This window comes from Mandrillus leucophaeus, unplaced genomic scaffold (genome assembly GCF_000951045.1).
Source record: "Mandrillus leucophaeus isolate KB7577 unplaced genomic scaffold, Mleu.le_1.0 Scaffold385, whole genome shotgun sequence".
Lineage (NCBI taxonomy): Eukaryota > Metazoa > Chordata > Mammalia > Primates > Cercopithecidae > Mandrillus > Mandrillus leucophaeus.
The window spans coordinates 254,814-273,441 of NW_012104087.1; the positions used below are offsets into that span (position 1 = coordinate 254,814).

At 37.8% G+C, this 18,628-nt stretch overlaps 2 pseudogenes; both read left to right on the plus strand.

Moving 5' to 3' along the window:
* LOC105547324 overlaps nt 1–6,327 on the plus strand; it is a 76,273-nt pseudogene extending 69,946 nt beyond the window's left edge.
* Nucleotides 6,328–6,347: 20 nt separating this feature from the next.
* On the plus strand, nt 6,348–8,707 carry LOC105547325 (annotated as a pseudogene).
* Nucleotides 8,708–18,628: the final 9,921 nt, after the last annotated feature.

Here is an 18,628-nt window from a genome sequence, read left to right on the forward strand (position 1 = left end):
TTTTAATTTGTGTTATGTTGAAATTTCTGGAACATGTTGATAATTTATGAGACCACCTGGAAAGATTTCTTTTTAGTAAATAAAATTTCCAGAGCAAATAAAACCATAAAAGTCCAGGTAAAAAATTTAATAGTACTATTTATAGTTGCAAAATAAACAAAATAGGTTCATTAATTTAGCTTTCATAACAGATTTTCTCCCCAAATCTGATTCTTCATAGCCTCTGAACTTTTGCCAATTTCAGATTAATCTGCTCCATATACATATTTATCCAAAACAGTATTAGATTTGTTAATCATTCTGTGGCGACTGTAGAAGCAATAGTGAGAGAGCTGTAGAATCAAGGTCTTTGTTGAAATGTTCTTTTAACAAAAATCTTCACAACCTGAGTGCCATAACCCATATATCCCAGGAAGTTGAGAGAACTAGGGTCTGAGAAAGGTAGAAGTGGTGTCACAGCACATCTTTTGTCATAATAAAATTGAGTGTATTCAATTCTTCTAAGTAGCTTCATTTGAGTACTTTAAAAAATAAACCAGATGCTATCTAAAGGGCTCTAAAATATGCTCAAAGGAGAGATGTAAGAAACATATATCCTAAAGAAGTGCACAGTGAGGTTGACAATAAGAGACACTCTGACTTGAAGTGCAGGAAAGATTGCCATGAACTGAAATGATCTGAGGAGGTTAAGAGGCCTTCGACGGGGATAGGCATTAAGGGATGAAAGCAAAAAGAACCTCAGAAGTGAAAAATAGAGGCAAGGAAGAGAACAGCATTTTCCAAGACAGCTAAAGTTGGTTGGAGCACAATGCAAAATAAATGAAAGGAAAATCAGATCAAACATCTGTGCCTTAGTTTATGTTGCGAAATATCTTGAATGCCAAGCTGAAGACTCTGGATATTATCCTATCTGCTATGAGGTAATATTAAATAATTTTATGTAAAATAATGAGAATATACTGGTTTGATACGATTCTGAGCTAATGAAATCAAAGGGAGGAAAAGAGGATATAAAATACATAATAAAGCAAGCACTAGCAAACCGGTGGCTCTAATTGAGGAATAAGGATGAGGGTTGAATCCTAATTGGAATGAAGGTACCAAGCCTGGAAATTTAGGACTTCAGTATGAATAAAAATACAATTAATATGGATATTGCAAGAGAAAGCAATTTGAAAGAATAAAATGCTAAATTCCATTGCTAAGTTGACTATAGTATTAACAAGACATCAAGACTGTGTAAAGGGTTGTGGAGTTTCAGTTTTCTGATCTGATAACTTTACCACATGTATTAAGGCATTTGAGCAGTATGGACAGTCAAAATCCTTGAAAAGTTGATTATTTATTGGAACTATTTATTACCTTGAATCACTGCCTGATTTTAGCTTAAATAACTTACTATGAAGTGATTATTCAGAGGTGATCACAAATAAGTCCAAGTAGTTGGGCAAATGAAAATATGCCAAAGCAAAGAGACTACTACTAAAGGCATTTATCCTTACAAGATATGCATTTTTGTTTTTATAATAAAATACCTGAAGTAGTTGTTTTATTTTGTTCTCATTCATTGGAATCTATCCTTTGATTAGACATAATGTAATTTCTTGCGATAGGTATGATTCACCTTGATCTTGACTTTTTAAAAATGTAATCAGCAGTTCTCCAAAACTCCATTCTTATTCCATGTTATTTTTATATAGTGTACCCAAACATAGAAACTGAATGAACCAAGAGCACATTGACTGGTGTGGAATTTATTGGTTCCTTTAAAATAATTTATACATTTAACCAAAATTATTGTTATGTGAAAAACCTGGGCCAGGTGTGGTGGCTCACACCTGTAATCCCAGCACTTTCAGAGACTGAGGCGGGTGGATCACCTGAGATCGGGAGTTTGAGACCAGCCTGGCCAGCATGGTGAAACCCTGTCTCTCATACAAACACAAAAATTTGCCCGGCGTGGTGGCAGGCACTTGTAATCCCAGCTACTCAGGAGGCTGAGGCAGGAAAATCACTTAAACCTGGGAGGCGGAGGTAGCAGCGAGCCAAGATCACACCACTGCACTCTAGCCTGGGCAACAAGAACGAAACTACAGAACAGAAGAGAGAAGAGAAGAGAAATGAAACCTGGGACTATAAAATCCCCCTACCCCCGCAAGCTGGAAAGGAGCCAAGAGACCAAAGACTGACTCAGACAAGTCCAGCTTGACCATTAGATGAGTTTATTAGGACTTACATATAGGGCGCTCCCTGATGGCAGCAGGACAGCTCTAGAGAGCCACCTTATCTCTAAGCTACCTTTATGCTAATTTTCTGGCTCTTTGCCTACTGTGGATGTGTAATGAGACTGTTTTCCTTGGCAGGTTCCCAGTTATGCCCTAGGATGTTTGGGTTCTCAGGGACATCCACTCTTTGATTGGGCACCATGGCCTTGGCTCACTGCCCAGTCTTCATTAAGTAACCTGGTGGGAGACCTGTCACAACACAATTGTCGAGTTCTCTCTAAATTATTTTAAACACATAAACCTCTGATAAGAAATACATAAGGATTTGTTTTTTAAGGATGCATTTGGGAGGATTGGCTTTTATTTGCCCATATACTCAAAAGTAATCACTCAAAACAGATTGAAGAATATTTATCTTTTTTTCTCTTTTGCTGTTTGTTATCTAAAATTGCCTACTAAGTTCATTGTTCTTTTTGTTTTTCTTTTTTTACAGATGAAGTATCACTATATTGCCCAGACTGGTCTCAAACTTCTGGCCTCAAGTGATCCTCCCACCTCAACCTCCCAAGTAGCTGGTATGAGCCACCGGCCCACCAAAGTCATTCCTCTAAATTAAACAAGTTTGAACATAGAGATTTGGGGATTTTAACAGCATGATAACTGGATTAATACTTGATAATTCCTTATAGTACATTATAATAGACAAGAAAATTACTTTTTTTCTAACACATCTCTAGACCACAAGTATAATAGAGATACTACAAACTTTATTCTAGCTTGATTCACTTGGAAAAACACGAGTACATAAAAGAGTTCTAAGACAAATGGACTATTACTACAGCCAGCAGCTATTAGTATTATTTATAATTACTACCCCCTTCTAAAAGGAGCTCCTTGCCAAAGAAATCATAAAAGCTACCGATTTTAACTTGTAAGGAGATGGATTTGTGGACATTTGTCTCCTTTTGTCACATCTTTTTATTTTATCCAGCAAAGTACAGAGAAAAGCTAAACTGGGCAGAACAAATAGAACCTATTTGACTTATATGACAGAAAATTCCCCCAGGTGGAAGCTTCAAAGAGCTATAATAAATTTTGATTTAGAGAAATATAATATTTCATGATAGAAAATATTTCATTTCCCTAAACTGCTGTATTGCACATGCCTATAAGAGAAGAACAAGAAACATGAAATTTTATTGACTGATAAAAACAGGACTGATAGGATTTGGGGGGAAAAAAAGAGCAAGCTAATTTGTGAAATTAAGATAAGGCTATAAATTGTGGGATATTAGTACCTACAGTATAGGGGTTTTTGAGGATTAAAAGAGAGAATGTGTATGAGGTGCTTGTCAGCATCCATGTCCAACAGTAGGTATTCCAACACCCTTCCTAACATGCTACCTACTATCACCACTACCAGTGTTACTTCCGTCACTACTAATATATCTCAAGCAATACATTAATTAGAAGTATCTATATTGCATTTAAATGACTTTCATTATATTAGAGGTTATCATTCAATTAGAAATCATGCTTTCTTTCCTACCCCCATATTCAGACTTGAATGTAATTTAATAGAAATCAGGATTACTGGTTTAATCATCAAAAACTTATTTGATACTTTTCAATAGGCAAAGTCCAGCTTTAATTAGCCAATTCCTCACTCTAAACATTCAATTTTCATCTTTTGAAACAATCAATATTTAATCCCAGAAAGAGTCCCCAGATTGTTTAATGGAGATACGCTGGAGGCGAGGAGGCGATCATCAGGTCACACCCCAATGTAAGCGGGGTTTCAGAAATGCTTGCCATCCAGCCAAGGACGGGCCGGACTGGAGAGGAATGGAATGTTGGTGGAATGCGTAAGTTATAAGGTTACTGGAGTTAACCAGGAATAAAATAAGGATATGTCCAATTTTGCGAAAAATAAAAAATGAAATTTAAAAAAAAAATAGAATAATACCTAACTTACGTAGAAATGAACTTTTATCAACCCTAATTACCCCCCAAAAAAGCTGGGAACCTGTGCTAGGAGAAAATGGCCACAATGCACAGGCACAGAAAGTGGCCCTCAGCCCTTACTCAGAGTCGATCGATTTCCATTTTGCATACAAATTATGCAATCCATCCCAGGTTGTAAGAAAAATGGTTCAAGAAGGAGAATTTTTTAAAAACACATGAAAGCAGTAAACTATTCTAAAAGCAACAGTCTAATGCCTTTGTTGTGGGGAAAATATAGTTCAAAGCATAGAGATACCTCCAGGGAACATCTTAAGCTGGCATCATCATAAAGATGAGTTGGTTACTTTACAACTCAACAAGAGGGAGAAAATGATTTCTGCTAAATTTCTGAGTGCTAGGGAGAGTCAATAGCAAGAAGGGGCTAATTTACAAGAGGGCAGCAGAATAGATAGAGAGAGAAGGTGGCTAAGTATTCCAAAGGACAGCCAGAAATAGGAAGGGCCACCTAAGTGTGCAGCCTTGGGAGCAAGCAGAGAGAGAAGCAGAGTGCCTGAGAGTTTAGGCAATGCCAGGGAACCCCATGAGAATATTGTAATACCTACTTCATTGGATTGTTGTAAGGATGAAATGGTGTATCTGAAGTATTCATTGTTGATTGCTGTGTAACAAATTGCCCCACAAGTTACTGGGTCAAAAAAGCAAACATTTATCATCTCAGAGTTACTAAATCCAGCCACCCTCCAGGGGGTAGAACTACACAAGGCATGAATTTCACAAGGTGGAGGTCATGGGGGCCATATTAGAGGATGCTGACTACAACTGTATGTAGCAAAGTGCCAGCACATAAGGGCTCAATATATGGTAGCCCCTATAACTATTATCATTTGGAAAATTCACAAAACAACTATTGTCACTGAATAAATGAGGTATTACTGTGCTCAAGCTTCAAATCATGTTCTAAAGAATAAAATGAGATATATGCAATGATGAAACTCAAGCCACCAAATATTAATCCAGCAAATTATATCTAAACACACAATATTAGAAACAATTTGTATTGGGAAAGGAGGGACAGTCAGAAGCAAAGGGCAATGGAGACCATTAGCATCACCTCCTTACTATGACGGTTTGCAAAAGTGGCCCCCTCGTGCTGGTGTGATTCCATCCTGCATGACTGTTCTCTGGAGCAGTAGTCATTTATCTCTGTCCACTTTTTCTCCCACCTAAGTCCTTGCCACCACCCCAGTGGAAAATTCCATGGACATGGACATGAACCCCCTGAAACCCCAGAACTATCTTTTTGGTTATGAACTAAATACTGACAAAGTTTGTCACTTTAACATGAATAATGATGAAAAATGTATAGTTATCTTTAAGAATAGTCAGTTTAGGGGCTGGTGCATAGGATGAATTGCACACTGTTGAAGCAGAGGCAATGAATTATAAAGGCAGTCCAGTTGAAATAATACTGGTACTTTCAAAATGTCTGTACAGCCAATGGTTTCCCTTGGGGGCTTTGAAATACTACCACCCATGGTCTTACAGTTGAAGTGTGGTTCAGGGCCAGGGCATATTAGTGGACAGCACTTAGTAGCTGTGGAGGAAGAGGCAGAGTGAGAAGATGAAGAGGAAGAGAATATGAAGCTCTTAAGTATATCTGGAAAGCGATCTGCCCCTAGAAATGGTAGTGAAGTTCCACAGAAAAAAGTAAAACATGCTGCTGATGAAGATTATGATAATACAGATGATGATGATGATGATTTTAATTATGATGAAACTGAAGAAACATCTCCAGTGAAGAAATCTATATGAGATACTCCAGCCAAAACTGCACAAACATCAAACCAGAATGAAAAAGACTCAATACCATCAACACCAACATCAGCAGGTCAAGAATCATTCAAAAAAAAAAAAAAAAAAAAAAAAAAAAAAAAAAAGCAGCAGAAATGTTATGCCTTATTAGAAAAATCTTTTCTTTTTTTTGATATAACTCACGGCAATGGTGAAAAAAAAAAAAAAAAAAAGGCAAACAAAAAAAAAAAAAAAAAAAAAAACTTCTAAAACACCAACAGGACCTTGTTCTGTGGAAGAAGACATTAGAGCAAAAATGCAAGCAACTGTGGAAAAGAGGGCTTAGAGGAATGGAATGTTGGTGGAATGCGTAAGTTATAAGGTTACTGGAGTTAACCAGGAATAAAATAAGGATATGTCCAATTTTGCGAAAAATAAAAAATGAAATTTAAAAAAAAAATAGAATAATACCTAACTTACGTAGAAATGAACTTTTATCAACCCTAATTACCCCCCAAAAAAGCTGGGAACCTGTGCTAGGAGAAAATGGCCACAATGCACAGGCACAGAAAGTGGCCCTCAGCCCTTACTCAGAGTCTATCGATTTCCATTTTGCATACAAATTATGCAATCCATCCCAGGTTGTAAGAAAAATGGTTCAAGAAGGAGAATTTTTTAAAAACACATGAAAGCAGTAAACTATTCTAAAAGCAACAGTCTAATGCCTTTGTTGTGGGGAAAATATAGTTCAAAGCATAGAGATACCTCCAGGGAACATCTTAAGCTGGCATCATCATAAAGATGAGTTGGTTACTTTACAACTCAACAAGAGGGAGAAAATGATTTCTGCTAAATTTCTGAGTGCTAGGGAGAGTCAATAGCAAGAAGGGGCTAATTTACAAGAGGGCAGCAGAATAGATAGAGAGAGAAGGTGGCTAAGTATTCCAAAGGACAGCCAGAAATAGGAAGGGCCACCTAAGTGTGCAGCCTTGGGAGCGAGCAGAGAGAGAAGCAGAGTGCCTGAGAGTTTAGGCAATGCCAGGGAACCCCATGAGAATATTGTAATACCTACTTCATTGGATTGTTGTAAGGATGAAATGGTGTATCTGAAGTATTCATTGTTGATTGCTGTGTAACAAATTGCCCCACAAGTTACTGGGTCAAAAAAGCAAACATTTATCATCTCAGAGTTACTAAATCCAGCCACCCTCCAGGGGGTAGAACTACACAAGGCATGAATTTCACAAGGTGGAGGTCATGGGGGCCATATTAGAGGATGCTGACTACAACTGTATGTAGCAAAGTGCCAGCACATAAGGGCTCAATATATGGTAGCCCCTATAACTATTATCATTTGGAAAATTCACAAAACAACTATTGTCACTGAATAAATGAGGTATTACTGTGCTCAAGCTTCAAATCATGTTCTAAAGAATAAAATGAGATATATGCAATGATGAAACTCAAGCCACCAAATATTAATCCAGCAAATTATATCTAAACACACAATATTAGAAACAATTTGTATTGGGAAAGGAGGGACAGTCAGAAGCAAAGGGCAATGGAGACCATTAGCATCACCTCCTTACTATGACGGTTTGCAAAAGTGGCCCCCTCGTGCTGGTGTGATTCCATCCTGCATGACTGTTCTCTGGAGCAGTAGTCATTTATCTCTGTCCACTTTTTCTCCCACCTAAGTCCTTGCCACCACCCCAGTGGAAAATTCCATGGACATGGACATGAACCCCCTGAAACCCCAGAACTATCTTTTTGGTTATGAACTAAATACTGACAAAGTTTGTCACTTTAACATGAATAATGATGAAAAATGTATAGTTATCTTTAAGAATAGTCAGTTTAGGGGCTGGTGCATAGGATGAATTGCACACTGTTGAAGCAGAGGCAATGAATTATAAAGGCAGTCCAGTTGAAATAATACTGGTACTTTCAAAATGTCTGTACAGCCAATGGTTTCCCTTGGGGGCTTTGAAATACTACCACCCATGGTCTTACAGTTGAAGTGTGGTTCAGGGCCAGGGCATATTAGTGGACAGCACTTAGTAGCTGTGGAGGAAGAGGCAGAGTGAGAAGATGAAGAGGAAGAGAATATGAAGCTCTTAAGTATATCTGGAAAGCGATCTGCCCCTAGAAATGGTAGTGAAGTTCCACAGAAAAAAGTAAAACATGCTGCTGATGAAGATTATGATAATACAGATGATGATGATGATGATTTTAATTATGATGAAACTGAAGAAACATCTCCAGTGAAGAAATCTATATGAGATACTCCAGCCAAAACTGCACAAACATCAAACCAGAATGAAAAAGACTCAATACCATCAACACCAACATCAGCAGGTCAAGAATCATTCAAAAAAAAAAAAAAAAAAAAAAAAAAAAAAAAAAAGCAGCAGAAATGTTATGCCTTATTAGAAAAATCTTTTCTTTTTTTTGATATAACTCACGGCAATGGTGAAAAAAAAAAAAAAAAAAAGGCAAACAAAAAAAAAAAAAAAAAAAAAAACTTCTAAAACACCAACAGGACCTTGTTCTGTGGAAGAAGACATTAGAGCAAAAATGCAAGCAACTGTGGAAAAGGGGGCTTCTCCTCCCAAAGTGGAAGCCAAATTTATCAATTACGTGAAGAACTGCTTCTGGATGACTGACCAGGAAGCTGTTCAAGGTCTCTAGCAGTAGATGAAGTCTCTTTAAGGAAAATAGTTTAAACGGTTTGTTACAAATTTTCTCTTATTTCCTTTCTGTAACAGTTGATATTCGGCTGTCCTTTTCATAATGCAGAGTGAGAACTTTCCCTACTGTGTTGATAAATGTTGTCTAGCTTCCATTGCCAAAAATGTGTTGTCCAAAACATCGGTTTTTAAAGATGAAAATCCAGCCTTTGCATGGTTTTAAGCACATATGGAATGTTATGATAGGACACAGTAGTAGCGGTGGTCAGACATGAAAATAAGAGACAAAAATATACAAGTGAAATAAACTCAGTATTTTAATAACAAAAATAAATAAAAACTAAAAAGTGTCCCTTTCTCACCATGACCACCAGATTCTTCCACTCTGCAACTGCAAACCCCTGCATTAAAGTGCTCTTCCATCTCTGCTTTATGGTGAATCAAATGGTATATGTGAAAAAGAAAATAAGCATCTATTACTTCAAAAATTGATGGAATTATTGGACAACATTTGTAAATCAAATCAGGTTTTCATCAAATTATATGAATACAAGGTACAGGAGAAAAGGAAAGAGGAATTAGAAGAATTTGACGGTGCAAATTCTGAAATAAAATAGCTCTCTCTCTCATCTTTGCCAATGAAATATTAAAGATGTCAAAAGTGGATCATTACCACTGCTATCAACACGAACAGCCCTCAGAAGGGAGCAACCTTGGATGCTGTGGCCACCCTAAAAGTGACAAGCTCATATCCATTACACTGTAAATGTATCTTCGTCCCCAACCCACCCACCAGCAAAGTGTCCTAAGACAGCTGCTAATTTAAAGGCGGAATTAATTATAAGTGACTCAGTGACAGATGCTCCGCATTTGGACTCCAACTGAAAAAGCCTCTGTGTTCTGGGCATGATGCTGGTGTTCTACTCTAAAGATTCCACCGCAGCGGAGGCCACATTACTTGGTGGGTGGCTTGCTTGCCACCTGTTTGGGCAAACCACTGTGACTTAGCCTAGTTTTCCGATTTCCCCACTTGCCGTTCCTCTTGCTGGTCTTCTCCTCCTTTCCCTGCAGCTAAAGCACAGTCTTATTTGTCACCACCCGTCAAGACACACAGGAGAAAGGGGATTCATGCCAGCATTTTTCCTGCACTCCTTTCTCTAGAAGCCAAACAAGGCATTCTTTAGACAAAGAAAGCACTGACTATGCACAAAGAGTCCTTTGCCTCTTTGGGATTAGTCACAGCCTCAAAAGTGACCAGCTATCATGTCAATCCAGGCTTCTAGCTGCCCACAAACTTCCTCATTCTTCATGCTAGAGAAGATACCTAGAATGTTTTCATGTTTATTTTAAAAGTAATATATTTGCATTTTAGAAAAGCTAGACATACAGAACATTTTTAAGAAGAAAATAGAATACATGTTCTATTCTGTTCAATGAATTCTTTTTAAAGAGTTCTGCATGCCCTATATTTGGTAGAAGTCCTCAGTATGCATTATGCATAGAGAAAAAGGAACAATTTTACCTTAGGTTGTATCTTATATGCCTGGAATAAATGGTGGCCACTAATATTTTTATATTTTTCATTTTGTTTAACACATATTTTTGAGTTCAGTCTAACACATTTTAAACGCTGAATGCCAAGGTGATACAAAATAGCCAATTTTATAAATTATTTTTCTTTATAAAAATTAAGCTTTACCTGTTGATACCTTTGGAGAATGTCTTAGTCACTTCGGGCTGCTATGCCACAGTATCATACACTGGGTGGCTTATGAACAACATAAATTTATTTCTTATATTTCTGGAGGCTACAAGTACAGTACCAGGGTACCAGCATGACTGGGTACTTGTGAGGGCCACCTTCCAAGGTGCAGACTGCTGTCTTTAATTGTATGGCAGCAAGAGGGTGAGAGAACTCTCTGGAGTCTCTTTCATAAAAGCATTCATCCCATTTAGGAGAGCTCCATCCTTATTACCTAATTACCTCCCAAAGTTTCTGCCTCCTAATACCTTCACATTCGCAGTTAAGATTTCAATCTATAAATTTGGAGGGGGAGGGTACATAAACATTCAGTCCATCGCAGAGAGTACTGCAGTGCTTGGAAATTGCTGCTTTCCTTTTAATCTACTTTTAGATGAACTCATCTCTACAAATATTATTCCTATCCCACGTTTGGTCTGGCAAACTTCCAAAACCCTTCCAACTCTCTTCCACAGATTCTACTTCTCAGCCTGCCATGTTTATTTTGTGTCAACATTATGTTTAACAATCATGACTTGCATAATATAATCATAAATAAAATTGATTTCTATATCTTAAAATCCACTCTAATAGGCTAGATCTTTCTTGATATCCTTGATGTTTCTGGTACTTCTAGGGTAATAGAAATATCCATAATCCATTCAAGTCTCATGACAGTCTCAGTCATTAGATTATTTAGTCCTGTGTAATGTTCAAAATTCAGTCTTGCATTAAATTTAGAACAGGTATCGCCTTCCAAACTTTTGTATCATGATTTTGTATGTCGCTTTGAAATATGTTATCAATTTTCTCAGTGCTTCAACTAAAGCTTCCATGACAACATCCTTTTCAAATGTTTCCCTTCATCTTCTTATGCCAATAACCTTTAGAGGGTCCACTAGAATTCCTAATGTTAGTCATTAGTATAATTTATAGCACCTGCTCTCTGTGTCCAGTGAAAGATAAACCAAATCAGAAAAACAACATTGACTTAATATTTGTTTTATCTTCTACTGACCACCAAGAATCATCTACTTTCTCCAAATGGTGTCAATAAAGAGCCTAAATTCCATCTGAAGAGTCCTCATTGAAACCCAGGGAAGATAATTTTTTTCAGTGAAGCCCCATCAACTTTCCTTTAGATTATCAAGGAGGGCCTGCCTACTTGTCTTCTGATTTCTCATCCCTCAGTATTCCTGACCTACTGCTCTGTAAATTGGATCCCGCCAGGTCAGACATCCTAATTTCTCAACACTCCTCTCCCAACCATAACACCTCCTCTGTTAGTATATCCTCCTGCCCAGCTGCCAACCTCCTGCCCAGCTGCCAAGGAGTATATCCTCCTGCCCAATGCTTTATCCATTGTACTTGTCCTCATCAATCCCATGGCGCCAACACACACTTCTCTTCTATAAATGAAATCTCATCCTAATCTGCATCCTAATGTGTGAAAACTCCTCTCTACCCCAGTTTGTTGTTCACATAGTAACATAAATTAAACAATGCATTCATATCATTTATTCCTTACCGGCCTAATAAAGTTTTCCCTTTCTCTGACCCTTTTGACTCAGAGTAGTGAGTGAGAGAGAGCTAGGCATCTCTTCTTCTCCACTGCTTAGTTGGGTGACTAGTGCGCCCATTCCACATAGAACAATTACAGGTCACTCATGTCATACTCATGCTCTGAGTCATAGCTGCCCATGTGTTATTTATCTCATATCCACAGAATCTATTCTCTGTCTTCATGAAGCCCAGTCTTAAGTTGACTGAGTCTCACTATCACCCAGGCTGGAGTGCAGTGGTGTGATGTTGGCTCACTGAAACCTCTGCCTCCCAGATTCAAGCAATTCTCCTGCCTCAGCCTCCTAAGTAGCTGGGACTACAGGTGCCTGCCACCATGCCTAGCTAATTTTTTTTTTTTGGTAGTAGAGACGAGGTTTCACTATATTGGCCAGACTGGTCTCAAACTCCTGACCTCGTGATCCACCCGCCTCAGCCTCCCAAAGTGCCAGGATTACAGGTGTGAATCACTGCATTGGCCAAGTTGCTTGTCTTCTAAATGTAAGTTTATCTTCTAAATTTTCTCTACTGTTTCTCGAAGCCAGAGATGCGGGAATTATCCTGGTGATCAGGAAGATCTCATTCATCATCTACCCTAGCACACCATTATCATTTTTGTTCTGCTAAAACACAATTCCTTTTACATAACTCTTTCGTCAACTGCCTTTAATGGCTTCCCCTTACCCACAAGAATAGATGCCAGTTCAGATTTGAGCTCCTTCGCTGTAGAGATTTAGCCCTAACTGTACCAAAGATAGGGTTGCCAGACTTAGCAAATAAAAATACAGGACTTTATCTGGCAACCTTAATTGAAGAGTAACCAACTGCAACAGAAAACCATACTACTTTCAAGCCATACAAATGCCATAATTACTATTCAAAATCCTAAACAATCAGTACAGCATGGATACTGACCAATCAGGGTAGACGAAGATGGTTAACAAGTGAGAGGCTGAACCAATGCATCCTCACAGCATCACAGCTATGAGTACATCCCAGCTCATACTACCATCCACAAAAGAAATGCCCATTATCCTCTTCTTTATCCCTTCAAATATTTCCCATCTTCCAAAGACTTCTTAATTTTAATTTTCTCTATGAAAACCTTTCTTAAATAACTAAACTAGTGTGAGTTTGTAATCGATGATCAAGTTTATAGTTCCTTTAACTGAATTTCTCTAGCTAGTACTGCCTATGCAACTTACCTTGCAAGATGCTGCCTGTTAGAAGACAACTGTCCATGGGTCTCTTGCATTTCTCCATGTCTTAAGAGCAGAACTGTTGACCGCCCTTTGTTCAAGGCTGTGTTTTCAAGGATGTTTATACAGCAAATAGCCCTGGAAGATATAGTGTCTCTTTCCAGGCCAAAGGGCAGGCATGCTTACTGCCTATTATAAAAAATTCAGGTTCCCTACGCATGGTGTTCTCTCCTGTAGCAAAATCCAGAAAGTGAACTGGCATTCGTATGCCCTCCCTGCTTCACTTCTGTGGAACTTAGAGGCAAGGGGAAGTGGCTTAAATATGCTAACACTCATGTAGTGTGCTGTTCTGTAAGAAAATCTGAGCTGTCTTGTGTCTTCTGCCAGGATATGTGAAACTGTGACAAGCCTACTTTAAGTTTACAAATTAGGTAAAATATAAAACCCTTCATAGTTGACACTGCCATGCTACTTCAATGTTTCACACATGTAAATCTAATAGCCCCAACTAGATTATGCTTCATTAATCCTACCTTTCATTTAGTGCTGAGTTTTGCAGAGTGACAGCTCTACAAAACTCTCATTGAATAATATTTTAACATATTTTGAGAAACAAAACAAAAACAAAAAGGGAAAGAGGTTATCTCTCATGTTTATGAAAGCCTATGATCAAGGAAAGAAGGCTTCTTGAGAAATTGGGTAATGTCTGAAAGTTAAGAATAAGGCTAAACTCAGAGGGCTAGAGAAAGATCCAAAGTGAAAGAATCACTGAGAACCCATTTCCAGATCTGATTTCTGAATCTGTGCTGCACACTGACACTGCCTAATCTGAAAGCAGCCTGCATCATTATCCTCACCACCTCCAACAAATTACTCACTTCTCTAGTGTGTCTACTTGGTCTTAAGAAGGATGTCACTGTCATGGTGACAAGCACAGTTGAACTTCAGGAATTAGAAAAGTAGCAACGCTGAGCTTCTCTAAGCCTTGACCTGAGGCAGGTAGGCCAGAGTTAACAGTCATCTGGCTGTGAGCCTCCAAACAGCTGTGGGCCACTCGGGCCTGAGCAAGAAGCCTGTATAATGAGTCTACGCAGCAGCTAGAGTAAAGCAGAGCCGTCAAGTAGAAGGTCGCACACTAGAGCATTGTGCCACACAAGAAGTTCGACATCCGCCGGAAAAAAAAATTGTGTTTAATATACCACTTAGAATGACCTCTAGCTACCTGTATTTATTTAGAAAGTGAAATTTGTAGCACTGTTCACCCCAGAAGCTCTGGAAAGAGTGTTTCTATCGTTACTGAATAGACCTCTCCAGCATTCCACAGGTAATCTGCGGTAAAATACATAACCTCAGTTATTTAAGAAAAAAACACCAATGGAATGACACTTGATTCATAAGTGGTCAAGTCCAAATTTGACAAATCAAAACTGTTCTTGACCAGAAACTTTAAATTCCAAATGACAAATGAACTAATTTGAACTGAATGTCAAATTTTTTTTCTAGGCTTCTTCTTCCCTTTTTTTTTTAATTTCACACGACAATTTTGGATGCCGTCATGCTGAGTCTCATCACCCATCAGAACATTTAAATTAAAGACATCTGACAGACGGATTTGGCTTATGAATTCATTTTCATAATGTTCAAATATCCACATCAAGGCTCTGTGTCTGACAAGTGGGCTTTTTGGTAATAAGCATATTATAAGCCAGCAGGAGTCATCTTGCTAGTTACATTTTCATGCAAGAATTAGATATTAGGAGATTCCTAGGTCAGTGCAATCAACTGCAATTTAAACATTTTTAAAGGATTTATCAGCTTTTAGAAATGGACTATCATGACTTCCAAATGGGACCAGAAATGGCAGAAAAGAAAAGCATTGTATCATGATACTTTTCCTATAACCTTAAGCCCTTCATTTTAAAACCTATAACTGAAATATAAAAGGTGATTAAAATAGCAAGTTTATAAAATATCTATTCTACAGGGATTTTTTTTCTCTTCCCTTCAACAAGGCCTACAACTGAAAATCAGCAAAGTTTATCTTGCTCGCTTCGTTCCCAACCTCAGGCAGACTCTCATTCCCAAGCTCCTCTATTGTCTCCGATACTTCACAGCTTACCCCAGGTGGATTCTCCAGGTCTCTGTGCTTCTTCTCCAGTCCTCTATCCCAGACTTCCAGGGTGTAGTCACACCCCATGATTAATAATTCCATGGTATGTGGTAAACATCAACCATTTTGCCCATTATTCTTCTGAGTCCAAAAAAATATACCTCATCACGAGCTTCCTAAGAAGCATTTCGTTAATACCAGAAGGTTTTTCTAATTGTCACCTTAGTCCCTGGCACATAACATGTGCTCAATCAATGGCTTTTTAACTGAACTAATTAAGACAACCTTCAGCAGATCAAGAGTGAAGATATTGTGGTTCACAAACATTTCACAACACAGGCACAGGGCCTGATAGACACTGACTGATCAATTCTGCAGGGAGAGAGAGAGAAAGAGACCATACATAACATTTTACTCAATAATTAGTTGTACAAGCAAATTTGAGTCATTTTATCTTCATGAGAAATTCTTCAGATCAAATAACAGAATCATGATAATAACCATAAAGTAATACAATTTTAGGCTCTTCCAATGCACCATATATTATCATCATCATGTTATATACATTGCTTCTGTGCTGGACTATACCACATGTATTAGTCAGGATATGTGAGTTAATGCTACCAATACAGCTCTGAAATCTCAGACACTTCAATCAAACAGCAAAGACTTATTTCTGGCTCACGTTATATGGCCAGTGGAAGCCAGCAGGGGCTGACAGAGCACCATGTCAAAACTTGATTCCACAAATCCCAAGTCAGGAGAAAGGATGTGACAATGACAACTAGTACACTGGTTTGTAAAGGCTTCTGCCTAAAAACCACACACAGCACTTCAAAAATCCCTTCAAACCTCAAAAATCACTCAAAAAATTGAGCATATGATGGAACCTAGAAAGTTCTTTAAATAAAGTTCTTGAAACGACAACAAAGAATTAATTTAAAGTAACTGGACTGTCCAATAGCAAATACAATATATTTTATTTGCAATGGTAGCAAAAGGTATCACACGTTTTCTGTGTACCAGGTATCATTCTGGCATTTAACAGGTACTAGCTCATTTAATCCTCAGGATAGCCTTCTAAGGTAAGTACGAATACTATCTCCATTTGACTGACAAGGTAACTGAGGAACCAAGGAGTTGAATAAATTGCCCAAGGGCACACAGCGGCTAAGTAGTAAACAAGAGATTGGAACTAGACATTCTGGCTACAACATCTGTACACTTAACCTCTGTCAATCTAACCCATTGCAATATATGTGAAGACTTTGTTGGTTAAATTTCAGTATGAAGAAATATACACAACAATCTACAATTATACAATTCCTGTCTAGTTTTAATTTCCAGTTCTTTCAGTAATGTGTGCCTTGAAGAACATGTTTCTGGCCTGTCTGGTCTTTTCTATTTTGTCTGTTATTCTTGGTAAGTTCCTGTGGGGCAGAGATCACACTAACATCCAGCATCACGACAGCAACGTAATTAATGCTTAATAAATATTTGTGGAGCAAATTAATAAAATTCAAGTTGTCCATTTCTTCTGATTTATCAAACTGACTCATAACATCTAAACTAGAGAGTGCTTTTCTTAATTTTTTAATGTTAATACATATTTTAAAAACCTTTGAGTTCTTGGTCTGCAAAGTTCAAACATAGTCATTATCAATTGTTAATTTCTGTCAATGTACTCTCAAAATTCTGGCCATGTTTTTTGCCCAAGAAATAGTTTGTTGGTATCAAATTGCACAAATATTCTTCTGATCTCCCCCATGCTGTTTAACCATTTGGTACCATGTCCTGTAGCCTGCATGAGCACCCTCCAGCATCCTGAGCAGAAGGCTCTCCCTGAGTGCACAGGAAGAAATTCAGTTGCCTATTACACACAAATTCCTCACCACCCCCTCATGTCTTCCTCACTGTCCAGAATCCAGACTTGGAGATCATAGATAATAGGTCAGAGAAATCTGATACCAAGCATAAGATTCAAAAAAACTCACCATTTTATGTAGACAGGTACACTGAAAATTCTTTTTTCCTTTGATGTACTGATCACTGACTGCAACAAAATAAACAGAAGTGAGACATAAGGAGAGAAAAATGGAGAAAAAAGGAGACTGCAAAATAGACTACTATACCCTAAACAATGTAGTCCGTATTGGAAAAGAGACCGTGTCATGATTGTCTTTCTGGCTGTTATATTAAGTACCTAGTTTCCTATATGAACTTTGCTTTACATATTAAGAAGACTTTCTTAAAGCATTTGAAATAAGCCACAGGCCTGTGAGAGTATTCCTTGAACTGCACTCCATTGATTTGCTTTTCCTGAAATGCTTATACATCCTTGATGTTAAACGGGTTCTTTAATCAAATAGATTAGAAAAAAAAAAAATGGATACAGGGTAATTACATCAGTTTCTTTGTTCAGACTGCTCAGATACTTTTCAATGCACACAACTGTATAAATAGAAACCTCTAAGGTATCTCATTTTCATTACATTTTCCCATCTTTGTGCACCACCATGATGAAATAGCCTATGCTTTTGAACATCTATTCTTCTATAGAAAATGTGTCTTTGTAGAATCATACTTGACAAGCAAAGTCTTTCTTTCAAATTCATGGCTGATGACTTAAATGTTCCCAAAGCCCTTATGGTTGAGGACCCACATGTCAAATAAGCATGGCATTTTAACTCAGTCCTTCTAAGCACACACTGTGTACACACACACACACACACACATCAGTTAACTTTATCTTGTATCTTGTTTGGAGAATTAGTCATTCAGTATTTTACAGTTCCTTATTTGGCAGGATCTTTCCATGGGTTGGGGGCTCACCTCTCACCTAATTAATTCACCAAGAATTACTAGCTGGACAATTGACTCTACAAGATTCCACAGTGTGCTTAAAACTCATGCCCTCTTTCGGCATCTTTCTTTCCCTTTGATCATTTGAGACAGAGAGCTAAATTCAACTTCTACAGTTACCACTTACTTCGTAAGTTGTGCAACTTATTTAACCTTTGTTAGTCCCCATTTCCTCACCTATAAACTGAGAGTAGCAATATTTCTCCTGCAGAATACTCATGAGATTAAATGAGAACATTTGTAAATAAAGAGCTAGTACAACTCATTAACAGGAAGGACTCTGCAGATGCTGCTTCTCTTTATTCTACCACTTCATCCTCACCTCCCTTCTACCTCAGCATCTAATATTTCTAAATATTTTAGTAAAAAAAAAAAAAAAAATTCCAAAGCACACTTTGTATTCTACATCAATTTCTAAATTGTCTGTCTAACTGGTATAGTGAAGTTCTCTTAAGAGGCAGTGAAATTAGAAGGGAAAACCAAAG